A 12,106-nucleotide genomic window follows, 5' to 3' on the forward strand; every position below is an offset into this window, starting at 1 on the left:
CCTTTCTGATTAACTTGTGTCTAGCCACAAAAGTTTTTTTTTTTCGAGGAAATGCAGCACGCTAAAGTTTTCGTGTTTTGTAAATCAGGGAAAATGAACAATTTGTCTTGTTACCGTCTACTCGCAATATCGCCCGTTATTTTAAGCGGATAGATAACGTTATCCGTGAACGAGTTATATCTTTCTGTATTATTCACTTTTTGTTTGCGTCAGAACAACGTGCGTTTTTTCAAGGTTTATCAAGTGAACATGCTTTACTAGCACAAAAAGAAGCCTTCCTGAAGAGATTTGAAGAAAGCACGCTAGCACAGTATATATACAAGGGGTTTAAATAAATGTATCCAATATAGTTTAAAAATCAGCAGAAGCTGCTGTTTTCACGCTATCTTCACAGTTGATTTTTCTGTTGCGATAAGCATCTTAGGAAGGGTGCAGAGACCAATTGCAACGGTGAATACGAAAGTTGTAATAATTAAAATTCTAGTTAATGAAGTTTGGCAGTTAAGACCAAGAAAGAGTTGAAGTGAATAATTCTATAAACTAATTACCGCATTAAGATTTCAGAAAAGCAGCCTCTTTAATAACAATGAATTATTGAAATTTTCCTAAACTCTACAGCAAAACAGAAACCAACGAGCCGACGAGCGCAACAAGCATATGACTAATATTATGCCACTGCTCAAAATAGCGGTTACAGGGGCGCAGTTCTTCCCCGTTTGATAACGTATGTGTGCCATGCGTGTTGTAACGAAGTCGGTTGATGGTTGATGTAACAACGCTCCCTCGTATAAGTAGCGCTTTTTCGCGTTTCGGCTATGGTTTTCTCGCACACTTGGGGAAAAATTTATTAAATCGCAATTATCGCTAGAGGCCAATTTTTCTGAATTTCGAAGCGGCAATCAGTTTTTCGCAAGAAATGATCAGCTATATGTTACGAATGAAGTTGAAAATTCAAGGGTATTGCTTAACAGACCTTGCTATACAGGTGCCGAGAAGTACTGTAGAGAACGTACTTGACAAAGTACAGGTGCGTATTTATTGCCGTTGATTTGTTTCAATGCACGAAGCATAGTAACTAAAAATGTATGAACATGAACAATCGCTTATCCTCTATTCTCCTGACATTGTCATAATAACTCTAACCTGGCTGCATTCTGACATACAAGACTCTGAAGTTATTCCACTTTCATACTCACTTGTTCGTATTGATTGTGACGGGCGGAGGGGAGGTGGCTATCGGTGTGAAGTGTGGCAATCAAACAGTGCTGATAAAGGTGTTTATAACCACGAAAGCACTTGGTGCAGTGTAAAAGGCTTTACCTATATTAGTAAATGCATTTTATCTAAAGCTGCATGCTCGTTGTAACGAGGCCTTGCGTCGGGTGAACAAAGACACTTTATTGCAGTTGGTTTAGTGATATATAAAAAGAAGATTGACGTAACATGTCACGTGATTACGGGTGTTATCTGGCGGCTGCACATCCAGCCAGGTTACATCTTCATTTTATTTGTAGCACAAAATAATTGCGCCTTTCAGGCTGTGGGTATCAACAGGGCTGGTGGTGAGCTCTCGTGCTTCGGCGAAGCGCCAGAGGAAAGTTGTCTTCCCTGGGGTGTCCGTGGCTGTGGGTCGCCCTGCCCTGCAGGTGTTTCTTGTGCGCCTGAATTCTCAACCCTGTTCTGTTTTAAGGATCGCTGACGGGGGCGTGCTGCCTGGCCACAGAAAAACCGCCGGTAACCATGTTCGCTGAAGGGTGTCATATGCGGACACTGGCTGGCCTGGAGACAAGGCCGGCAGATCCATCGTTCCGCGGTTGCAATATACCTTCTTGCGTTGACGGATCTCTTGGAGCTTGATGTGAACAGCTTTGCTAGGTACTGCTTCTGGTTGCAGTTGGCTGAAAGACACATGCAGCAGGGTCCTGGTTTGCCGTCCCATCAGTCTCTGCACAAGAGACTTTAGCACATCATCTCTGGGTGTATTGCGCCATTCTAGCAACACCATATAGAAGTCCACGCAGTTGCGCGAACATTTCTTCAGTAGCTTTTTAGCTTCCTGTACGGCTCTTTCCGTCATACTGTTGGCGCGGGGGTGATAAGGGCTTGTCGTAATATGTGTAACGCCTAGTAGTTGGAAGAACTCTTTGAAAAGGTGGCTGTTGAATTGTGGGCCATTATCACTGCAGAGCTGTGACGGTAAGCCATGTGTGGCAAACAATTCTGTGCACCATACTGTCGGAGCGCTAGCAGTGGTCTGCCGGAATTCACTGATTGAAAAAAAAAGAATAGAAGTCCACTGTTATGGTGAATTCACGGCCTTCATGGAAAAGCAGGTACATGCCAACAAATTCCCACGGCAGCTTTGGGGTGTCGTGGCTGTGAAGAGGCATTTTGGCATTCCGCGGTTGATACTTCTGACAGACACTGCAGTTTTTGCAAATTTGCTCTATTTCACGCGACATATTTGGCCAGTACATTATGTCTCTCACCCGCGACTTCATCTTTTGAACTCCCGGGTGTGCAGCGTGAAGCAGCTACATAATTTCTCGTTTCTGTGAAGTTGGTATAGTTACCTTGTTGCTGGGAAAAACAAGACGATCCTATGTGTGCAGCTTCTCCTTGAGGGACCAGTACTGACTAACACTTTCGGGCAACTCGCTCTTTTCAGGCCAGCTTGTTTCGGCGTAACCTCGAAGTTTGACAAGGGCAGGATCTTCATTCTTTTCAGCCCGAAAATTGCTCAGGTGCTGCCGCGAGGCTGAAATCTATTCAAGCACAATGACTGGCACTTCTAAGCACATTAAATCACATCCCACCACTGCCACCATGTAGCGAGGCCTACCGTCAGGTGAAGAACGCCTTTATTGTAGTTGGGTTAGTGCTATATAAAGAGAAGCGTAACGTAACATGTCACGTAATTACGGGTGATATCTGGTGGCTGCACATCCAGCCGGGTTAAACTCGTCACCAATATCTTATGCAATTTCATGATTACCTTTACAAATGTGTTTAAGATAAATGACAAATAGTATTTATTGGCAATTGTATTCTTCTTTCTATTCTCTAGAATACATTACCGAATTTATCAGTAAACACCATGGAAGTATCCAGCTGTGAGTTTCTGCTCACTATAGGCTCTGGTTTCTTTTTAGATCAGCCTACAGAGCAGCTCACGTGACCACCAAGGCAAACAAGTTCAGTGTAAGATCTCCCATTTGTTTCGCATACTTTCTCATCTGAGCTGACAGTACAGGACGGGATATTCGATCATATGCTTTTGATAATTAATGCATCTTGGTTTGATGACACCGTGTTCTCACTCAGTAGTCCCGTCAAAGTTTACAACAGAGCTGATAATGTTAGTGTCATTGATTACTTGGAAGCATTATCTAACAACTCTTGTTTAGAAAAACATAATACAGTGGAGATTTTGTGGCAGAGAGTTAAAGAAGCGCGATTGCACACTGTGAAGGAAGATTTATCTTAAAAAACTGAAACGCACAAAGCGCCGAACACCCTTGATATTATCTAGTATCATTCACACACAAAAAAGAAAATTGAAGCGCTTGCGCAAAAGCAAAGGCTACTCTGATGAGCTACGTTGATTAACTCTTCAGCTGAAACAAAAAATTTGCTCTGCGCATGACAGTTTTTTCACCACCGCACTTAGAACTTTCATGACAGATGAGCCAAGCAAATTTTGGTGCTATCTTTTCAAGACTGTAAACGATGTCGAACAGTTAGAAATCGATGGCGTAATTGAGGATGATGATCACACTATTTCAAAAGCGTTCAACAAATATTTGTTATCTGTTTTTCACTCACACACCTATGCCTCCAGAACACCTTGAAACAAGAGTGCACGATTCAACAATGGTGCCAGTAGAATCTTCAAGTAAGGAAATCCTACACTGTGTTATTCAAATAGAGGTCAACACGGCAATATTGAAAAAACAAATGTTTCTTAGACGCTACGCAGAGCGAGTGACTTCTTTTATTCATGAAGTTTTGACAGCTTCATTTATAACGGCTAGCGTTCCTGCGGAATGGTGACGTGCAAAGATCATACCCATTCCCAAAGGCTGGTAGCAAACTACAGTCAAAAATTTACAGACGTGTATTATTAAAAAGAAGCTGTTGTAAACAAATGGAGCACATTATTAACAAAGCATTAGTTATTTCCTCCGCCTCGACTAGCTTCAACACTCGCTGAAGAGGGAAGATGTTTGAGGTTTTGGATAGGTACCCTCTATGACTCGAGTGCACAGTGGCAGCGTGAAGGAAGAGCCGTAGTCCGGTGAAGAGACGCTTTATTGCAGCCTTAGGCTACTGCCCGAGTCCAACCCTGAACATCCACTCTTGAACCGTGCGAATGAAGAAGTCTCCTTTCTTTCCCGTGCATGGATCTTCCGCGTTCGCCTTCGCGGAACCGATCAGCTTCGTTAGTTGACGTTCGGGAGCTGGCTACGCGCTCTGTATCAGCCGCATTATTTGCGCTACACCCAACACGCTGGTAATGGCAAATTACCAAAAACTGGGCACGGTGGCACCACAAACATGCGGACCGCTGCTAACCCGTTCCTGTTTATTATACAGGTTTTTGGCCTCCTGCATAACGTCAACGCCACGCGTCGTGGCAAGTGCAATGCCGGTCCCACAGCGCATGACCAAGAGAGGACCGACTGCCTCGTGCCGTACCACTTGGAAGGGTTGTCATGGACTTTGCTGCCCCGTCACTCGTCCACTACGCGCGCAGAACATCACGTGATGGAGCTGCGGATGACGACTCCCGTCTACTCGGCTATAAAAGGAAACCCTGCTCAAGGCACGATCACTGGGCACGGTGGCACCACAAACATGCGGACCGCTGCTAACCCGTTCTTGTTTATTATACAGGTTTTTAGCCTCCTGCATAACGTCAACGCCACGCGTCGTGGCAAGTGCAATGCCGGTTCCACGGCGCATGACCAAGAGAGGACCGACTACCTCGTGCCGTACCACTTCGAAGGGTTGTCATGGACTTTGCTGCCCCGTCACTCGTCCACTGCGCGCGTAGAACGTCACGTGATGGAGCTGCGAATGACGACACCCGTCTACTCGGCTATAAAAGGAAACCCTGCTCAAGGCACGATCACTGGGCACGGTGGCACCACAAACATGCAGACCGCTGCTAACCCGTTCCTGTTTATTATACAGGTGAGAAAGCATTACGGAAAGTGCTTTTGCTTTAGCGGCCCGTTCGTGGTGGTGCAGCCGTGCCCACGGCTTTTCTGTTCAGAGATTTGTTGCTTGATGCATGACGCTGCTTCGTTGTGCTGGAAGATACTCTTGCTAGGAGGGGATATTGAGACTAACCCTGGTCCAGACCTGGCTAAAATAGCGAAACAACTTAACGAAATCGCTAATGATGTTAAAGAAATAAAAGAAAAGCGGCTTGGAGATATTGAAAGAAAACTTGATGCCTTAACAGTGCTTGAAACCAAGGTCTCCTCATGCCAAAAACAGATTGCTTCCATGTCTACTACATTTCAAACCCTTGAGAACAAGCTAGATGACCTCGAGAATCGTAGCAGAAGGTCTAGCCTTATCATTTACGGATTACCTGAAGCTGAGGACGAAAGTAGCGCTACGTTGGAACATACTGTAAACCAAGAGATAGTCAAAGGCATTCTTGATTTGGATCCTGTGGGTATAAAGCGCATTCATAGGCTGGGAAGGCCATGGCCCAGAAAAGTAAGGCCAGTAATTTTCAAGCTGCTGTCCTCAAGAGACAAAGTTGCCATTTTGAAAAAAGGAATCAAATTGAAAGGCACAAATTATTCGATAGGCGAGAATATTTCAAAAAGAGTGAGAGAGTTGAGGAGGAAGCTCTGGCAAAGTTCCAAGGAAAACCGCGAAAATGGAGAGAAAACTTCGCTTAGTTTTGATAAATTATACATAAACAAAAAGGCCTATGTCTGGGATGACGAGAAGAACGACAAAGTTCCTGCCCAAAAAACGAAATTGCAGAGTCAAGCCGCCCAATTACGCGAAGCCAAGGGCAATTACAGAGCTAATTGAAAGGCATGTCAGCGTCTCAACTGTACGCTCCACCGATTCATTCACTGCGAGGATCACATCGTCTTGCTCAAACACAAAAAATGTGGTAAGAACAAAAAATGTGTTAAGTGAAAAACAACTAAGACGACTGAATATAAAGGCACGCAGTATCATTATAAGACAGATTTACTGGAAATTCAATTATTGCAACATGATCCGCACATAGCCGTAATAACTGAAACTTGGTTGAGAAGTGAAATAGGTGATGAAGAAGTTTTTCCGCCCCATTACAACGTATTTCGCAAAGACAGGGCCACCAGAGGAGGGAGCGTAGCCGTCCTAGTGAAGCCGCCATTAGAGGCTAGGATTCTAGCAGATGTGGGCAGTCTTGAATGTTTATGCCTACAGATTACGTGCTGGGCCCTTAGCTTTCTTTTGTACGCGTGCTACAGGCCTCCAGACTCAGCTCCAGATTATCTAATCACGTTGCAAGCACATATGTCCCTGTATCTTAATAAAAAATATTTTTAATGGGTGATTTCAATTTGCCCACCATCGTCTGGGACCGGTTGCAAACTTGTTCGCAGCCGAACAAAAATGAGAATGCTATTTTTAACATCATGCTCACACACGACCTAATTAAACTAGTTAAACAACCTACTCGTGTACAAGGACAGTCGAGCTCTATTTTAGACTTGGAGTTTGTGAATCGCGACTTTTCTGAGCACTCTGTATTATTAGAACAAGGGTTATCGGATCATAGCCTTGTCAGCGTATCTATTCCGCTCCTGAAAATCGTTTGTTATAAAAAACCGTCCGTTCAAACTTTTAAAGATTATTCTAGAGCAAACGACGCTTGCGTGATTGAACATATGAAAGCGGCCTTAGTTGACTTCAGCAATGATGTCAATGACGCATGCACTCTTTGGGATCGCTTTTTGGAAATATACCGCTACTGTATCTCCAACTTTGTACCGAACAAACATAAAAAAACTAACAAACGCACACCTTGGATGACACGCAGTATCATCCATCTAAAGCGGAAAATTAAAAAATTGAAAAAGAGGCATGCCCAGCGAGATGTGATCCAAAAACTACAAAGAAGCCTGGCAAGTGAAGTGCAACAATCCAAAGACTATTACTTTAAAACGTTAATGCCAAGCTTTATTAAAAGCGACCCAACAAAGTTCTGGAGTTATCTATTCGATAACAAAAAGCCAGTGACGTCAATTTCTGTCAAAGGGCGCACGGTTACAAATCGCAGTGACATCGCAAATCACTTCAACAGTTATTTTCAGAGCGTGTTTGCCAATTCAGCAATATGTGTACCAGAAACGTTTTTGTTTGAACCATGCGAAGCGAATTTCATTTCTTATTCTGGTTTGGTTTCAATGCTTTTAAACTTGAAAGCAAAAAAATGCTGTGGTCCTGATGACCTTCCCAATGTGTTTCTTCGGCGTTATGCTGAATGCGTCGCCAAATTTCTTGTTGTAATCTTCCAAGCGTCCCTGTTAACTGCAACACTACCACGTGACTTGAGGATCGCTAGAGTCATCCCTATATTTAAAAAAGGGGATCGATTAATTCCGGATAACTACCGTCCTATATCTTTAACTTCAACATGCTGCAAATTAATTGAACATATCATAGCCAACCGTATTCTTGAATTCCTTGAAAGACACTCGATTCTAACAAGCTTCCAACATGGTTTTAGGAAAGGCTATTCGACTGTGACTTAACTGGTCACCGTCACACACGAGTTTGCAAAAGCCTTCGATAATAATGTTCAGGTAGACACAATTTTTCTTGATCTTAGCAAAGCATTTGACAAAGTTCCTCATGACAAATTAATTCAAAAATTAAAAAATATAAATCTTCCCGAAAGTTTGGTAGCGTGGGTGTCTAGGTGTCTGATGAATAGAGAGCAGTATGTCTTGATTGATGGTCATGCCTCGAGCTGTCTTCCTGTCACATCCGGAGTGCCTCAAGGTAGTGTTCTGGGGCCGTTGCTTTTTCTGTTATACATCAATGATATCGTCACTGTAGTTACACCCACCACTCATGTCCGGCTGTTTGCAGATGACTGTATTTTATTCCGTGAAATCTCCAGCATGCAAGATCAAATAGAACTTAACACAAACCTGGACAATATATACAGTTGGTGCAGGGATTGGGGCATGGTTGTCAACGCAGAGAAAACTGTTTCCCTCCGCATAACGCGCAAAAAATCTCCATTCCAATTTCAGTACACACTGGGATCATGCGCGGTGAACCAAGTCAACAGCTTCAAATACTTAGGCGTAACGTTCACTAGTAATCTTTCCTGAAACTTGCACATAGAAAACATCTGCTCCTCCGCTTTTCGAAAACTGTGTTTCTTGAGACACAAACTTCGTAATTCGCCTCCAAGTGTTAAACTTCTTTGCTACCATTCATACGTTAAACCAAAACTTGAGTATGCTGCTGTAGTATGAGACCCGTATACCAAAAATAACATCGATAAATTGGAAAAGATTCAGAGGAAAGCTGTCAGGTTCATTTTTTCAAAATTTCGTCGCACGGATTCTCCCTCTGAATTATTGATTGCCAATAACATTCCCAAGCTTCAGTTAAGAAGACAAAAATTTTGTCTCGATTTCCTCTGCTCACTTACGAAACATGAATTGGCTATCGACCCCTCCCTGTATATATCCGCCCTGACCACAAAACACACGCGGCACCATAACCCTAGATCGCTAACACCATACCGAGCGCATACCGATACTTACAAAGTTTCATTTTTCCCGCGTACCGTGGCTGAATGAAATTCCATTGCTGAGCCATACTTATTAGATACTGTATAGCCCCATTTTTTGTTAGTGTTGTTAATTGTGTGCTGGATTGACAATGCAATGTCCGCCGTTTCATTTTTTGTCCCGTTTGCTATTTTTGTATTATTGTGCTATTCAAGTGCTCGTCCTGCCAGGACCACAACTGTGGTCTGCATTATGTATTAAATAAATAAAATAAAAATAAATAAATAAATAAATTAGTGCCTCATACTAACTGCACTTATGGCTTATCTTGAAGAAAACAACTTGACATACATTTAACAACATGGTTTCCGAAAAGGTCTTTTGACAACAACACAGCTTTCGGAAACTGATCAAGGCATCGCTGCAGTAATTATTTCTAGGCTACAAGTAGATGTAGTATTCATAGATTTTTTCAAAAGAGTTTGACAGGGTAACTAAGTGGAAAATAATAAAGCATAAGAAATTTCCTTTACACAATAAAGTGGTATCCCAAGTAAGCCCGCACATTTTAACCGCACATCATCATGATCATATACATCATCATTATCATTTAGAGTACGTGCACTGCTGAGCAAAGTGCTTTCCCATGATCCGCCAATCAACATGGTCTTGTGCTTTCTGTTGCCACGTTATACCAGCGAACTTTTTAATCTCATAACCCCACCTAACTTTCTGTCTCCCCTTCATGCGTTTGCTTTCTCTGGGATGTAGTCAGTTACCGTCAATGACCAGTGGTTATCCTGCCCACGTGCTACGTGCGCGGCCTCGGTCCATTTCATCTTCTTGATTTAAACTTTAATATCCTAAACGTCAGGTTGTTCCCTGACCCACTCTGCTCCCTTCTTGTCTCTTAGGGTTGCTAATATTGTTTTCGTTTCCGTCGCTCGCTGCGTGGTCAATTTAGGCTGAACCATCTTTGTAAACCTCCGGGTTTCTGCTCTGTTGGTAAGTACTGGCAAGATGCGTCTCTTACATACCTTCTCTTTAAGGTTGAGTGGGAGATTACGATTCATGGTTTGAGAATACTAGCGGACTGTAACGCACCCCATCCTTATTATTCTTGTTATTTCACTCTCGTGGTTGGGCTTCGCGGTTACTGTCTGTCCTAAGTACACATTCCTTTCCAACTTCCAGCAGCTCGCCACCTATCGAAAATTGCTATTTGTTGGTGAAACTGTGGCATATTACTTTAGTTTTGTGCGCATTTTCTTTCAGACATACATTTCTGCTTTCAATGTCCAGTTCTGTAATCATGGGCTGCAATTAGTCGCCTAAGTTACTCATCAAAGCAATGTCATCAGCGAATCGCAGGTTGCTAAAATCTTCTTTTTTATCTCTTATCCATAACTATTTCTAATCTAGGATCAAGAAAACCTCCTGTGGACACGTGGTGAATAGGTGAACCACACATAATTTCTTAATTTAAAGAGTGCAAAATCATAATATCTGCAACTTTTTTTGGGAGTGACCCTAAAGTCTATGTGAGGGCCTACTTTATTCCTAACGTACGTAAATGATATGCACCTTCAAGTTGAAAAAGACGTTGCACTAAGATTATTTGCAGATCACTGCGTCATATACAAAACAATTTGAATAGAGACAGCTGAGAATAAACTAAACTTATCTTTCGTCAGTACTGTCAAGCGGGACGACGAATGGGGAATGCAAAATAAGGTAGCTAAGACTGCATACGTGTCAGTATTAAGAAAGAAAAAGCCACTTGTCTTCACTTACAACTTAATGGGTTCAAACGTTGCATGCTCAAGTAGAATTGTAAAAAAAAGGGGTGACAATAACGAACACATTAAAATGAAATAAACATACTAGTAGGACGTCTCAAAAAGAGGTCAGACAACTGCAATTTCTGCTCAGAAAACTTGCAAAAGCACCGCCGTATCGTTCTTCAAAACAGTGGTACGCTCAATTCTCGAATACGGCAGAGTCATGTATAATCCCTGCCAAGGGTATAATATTATCGACATGTTTGAGGATACTGAAAACAAAACGCTTGGTTTCATCTACTACAGATACTCCAGGAATGACCATGTAACGCTGCTGCGAAATCACGTTGCGCTGCAGATACTTGAAAACAGCCGGTGCCTTTTCTTTAAAATTCATATACTTGTCACGACAAGCTATTTGGTAAAAAATATAACTACCTCAAACCACCCTATCAGTGCCCGTGGTAACCAAATCATGCAAAGTGTATCACACCATATTTAACACGCTGCAAATCTTACAATTGTTCTTTCTTCCCGTCTTTTCCTTAGAAAGATGGAATGTGCTTCCGCATGCTTGCTTGAATATCGAATCCTTAGAGGCGTCCACTGCTTAAATCTAGCAGTTTCTATTCGTATAAATCGTTCAAGTGACTAACTATATTTGTAGCTTTCTGGTTTCACGCTGTCACTGAGATTTGCTGTATGTATTCATGAGTAATGTAAAAGTATTGTTCTCTGTTGTTCTAAATGCGAAGGATTGATTCCTTAGCAAACTTCGGCAACTTTGAGCGTATCTATCTATCTATCTATCTATCTATCTATCTATCTATCTATCTATCTATCTATCTATCTATCTATCTATCTATCTATCTATCTATCTATCTATCTATCTATCTATCTATCTATCTATCTATCTATCTATCTACCTGCTTACGACTTTTAGCTCTCCTCGTCGTCTTATTAATGGTATAAATACCAAAATGGTATAGAATAACATGACTCTATGACGAGCATACCTGACTAGTCATAACTTAACACCATGTTATGTGTGTTATGAATGTCATGATTTACATATATTGGTCTTGCTGCTCTTGCGGTGGTTTTGTTCACAAAACTTATGGTAAAACAGGTGTGGTATGACATGACTGCATAGCGAACATAAGTGACATACTTTCACGTAAAAACTATGACATGCAAGGCATGATTGTTATGTTATCACCAGTCGTGATTACGCGCCATGCTCATGGTACATTGGCGGTCATTTTGCTGGCTTCATATATACCAAACTTGGCGTGACGTGGTGCCATTGAGTGACGAAGGTATATCACTGGTGCAAACATGATAATCATGAGAAGCGTGTTTTGTAAGAACGTGAATACATGCCATGATCATGATGCGCTCACGGCCCTTCCGCTAACTTCAAATATACCAAACTTGGTGTGACGTGACGTCATTGAATGACGAAGGTGTATGACTGGTGCAAACACGATATTCATGAGATGCGTGCTATATAATAACATGACTGCATTCCACGCATTATGATGCGCTCGC

The sequence above is a fragment of the Rhipicephalus microplus genome, chromosome 8, assembly GCF_043290135.1.
Source record: "Rhipicephalus microplus isolate Deutch F79 chromosome 8, USDA_Rmic, whole genome shotgun sequence".
NCBI lineage: Eukaryota > Metazoa > Arthropoda > Arachnida > Ixodida > Ixodidae > Rhipicephalus > Rhipicephalus microplus.